The sequence below is a fragment of the Palaemon carinicauda genome, chromosome 9 (assembly GCF_036898095.1).
Source record: "Palaemon carinicauda isolate YSFRI2023 chromosome 9, ASM3689809v2, whole genome shotgun sequence".
Taxonomy (NCBI): domain Eukaryota; kingdom Metazoa; phylum Arthropoda; class Malacostraca; order Decapoda; family Palaemonidae; genus Palaemon; species Palaemon carinicauda.
The window spans coordinates 33,713,893-33,716,392 of record NC_090733.1 but is presented as its reverse complement, the minus strand read 5'-3'; positions in this window follow the sequence as shown (position 1 = coordinate 33,716,392).

The window sequence follows — 2,500 nt, the reverse complement described above, 5'->3', positions numbered from 1 at the left end:
TTGAAAGAATTCGTAATAGAGTAACCTGCTCTTGAGAGGCGAGCTGTACGCAGATCATCGTGCTGGAGATATGACGGTTTTAGGTGATCTAGGTAGTCCCAGTCTTCCTTGCTATGAATGTTATATAAGAAAGCCTTTGGTGTGTCACAGATCACAGGGAAAGGGACCGTGTAAGGGGGCATCAGCCATGGAATGCTTCTGTCGTTGTGCAGAAAGACGTGTGTTGCATTGTGTAAATCTGTCAGTATGTGTTGTTTCGCTGGGAACTTGTAAAACTGGTGGTAGGGAGTAAGTTTTTTCTTATATCATGACATATGTCTTCTGCAGACCAGCAATAGCAAGCCTCCACTGACGCTCCTTAAGGTACCCTGACACTTGCATGACTTTTTGCCACGAATTTGTCGTGGTAAGTCGTGACATTTTGTGGCATGAACTGAAAGATAAAAAAAAAAAAAAAAAAAAAAATTCCTCAGAATCACAACTGACCTGTCCACATTGACACCAACTGGCCCGATGAGTTAATGAGGAGTTCACGCATAGTTTGCGCACTTCCCGCATCGTCCCGACGAGTTCACGAAAAATTCGCGCATAGTTCACGACCCGGTCACGAAATTTTGCCGTGACCAAAATTTTGAAAATTTCAAAATTATTGTCACGACATACCAGATGTCACGACGGGTTTACAAACACTTCACGCCAGTTCACGACTAGTTCACGCCAGTTATCGACTCGAGTCGTTACAATGCGTGCCACAAATTCGTGCAACTGCCAGCCTGGCTTCACACAGTGACCAAAGGATTTCTGAATTATCATTCGTGGCAAAGAAGTGATTAATGTAGCAAATTGGGCATATAAACGTTATGCAATAACCCAATTTCCATAACAAGCAAGCGAATTGTTTATGGGACTGTCAAACTCCATTTTTTACATTCCATGATATGTAACAAGCTTACCCCCACCCCCCCAAAAAAAAAGAGGCTTAGGTGGCCAATTCCGTAGTTGCACCTCACGTTGTGTATTGTATTCTTTATTTAGTTAAGGTGTCTTTGCAGCGTCCTGAAATGCTCTAGCTAGACCCACCTTTAACATTCTCACTTTGCATCCTTTCCTGTATTTTTTCCCTCCTCCTTTTTGCTCTTCATTATTTTTTTTTTCTAACTTAAACTTCAAAGTACAAATACCAGGCTTCACTCTAGTTGATACTAGGTACCAAAGGATTTCCTCGGCCAAATAATATGATTCCAAAGGTAATCGATAGTGCAAAGAAATTTCAGTGTTTCAAGAAATATCATGAAATGTTCCGTATTTATAATGTTCTGTGTCATTACACTTAATCTTGACTACGCTTAACTCCTATTCCGTCTATGTGATATTAATTTCACTCAAGGGGATTAAGACAGGCTTCACAAAAGCACAGACTCTAGGTATTTTTTCCTTCTCCTTACTAACATTCTTTATAAGAGAGCAAGCAAATAGAATATTTTTCTTATGCAGCTGGATTCTCTCTCTCTCTCTCTCTCTCTCTCTCTCTCTCTCTCTCTCTCTCTCTCTCTCTCTCTCTCTCTCTCTCTCTCTCTCTCTCTTTTTAAAAAAGATCATCTAAATTCTCTCTTGCTATCGTTAACGACAAACTGCGGAATAACTTTTCAAGTTTCAAATAGCAGAACATTTTTTACTTCGACGTTTTTCCCTTCTGTTTTAATTTAGCAGGATTTGTTGATTTTTTCCATTTGAATTTTTTAAGGGGGATGGGAGTGACGAGAGAGGCTGGTAGCCAGAGGGAAAATTTTACATTGTACCTGGACATATCATTATTTATTCCGTAATGACATTACATTGAAGATACTGTTGAAAAATCCAATCTATTTTCAAATTTAGGCGATATAGACCTTATTATCATCAATGTAATGCGACTAGGAATAGAACAAATTGTTTCCGTAAGACACAAGGCCTAATCAGGAAAGAAAAAATACAGGAAAAATTAATAGATCAAGAGACAAGTCGAAATGGTAAACATGCAAACGAACAAAATTCTAATGCAGAAAAAAAAACAGTAAATAAAATTTCCTTTAAATCATACAAAGGCCAATTCTAAAACCTTCCACCACCCTATGTTACAATAAGTAAATCTACAGAATTTGTATTGGTCATATAAAAGGATATTAAATGGAATACATGTTATGAATTATTCAGTGATATTTCAAGTATTCGGAACAAATAAGGAGACAATGAGGCAATAATTCCATGAAATGAGATAGAATCAGAGCCTTTTTTCTACTGTCATATATACATAGGAGTGATTAGTCATAATATGTGTATGTATACCCTAATAAAATTTTCTGTTAAAAGGCAACTGCTACTGTTACTGCCACTTTTGTTACTATTTTATTATGATAATTTTCACCAGTTATTGTTGTTACTTTTAGTTAGCTTTACTCTGGACAAACCTCTATAACAGGTTTTTATGCGTTCTGAAATTATTTACAATGATAATTCCAAG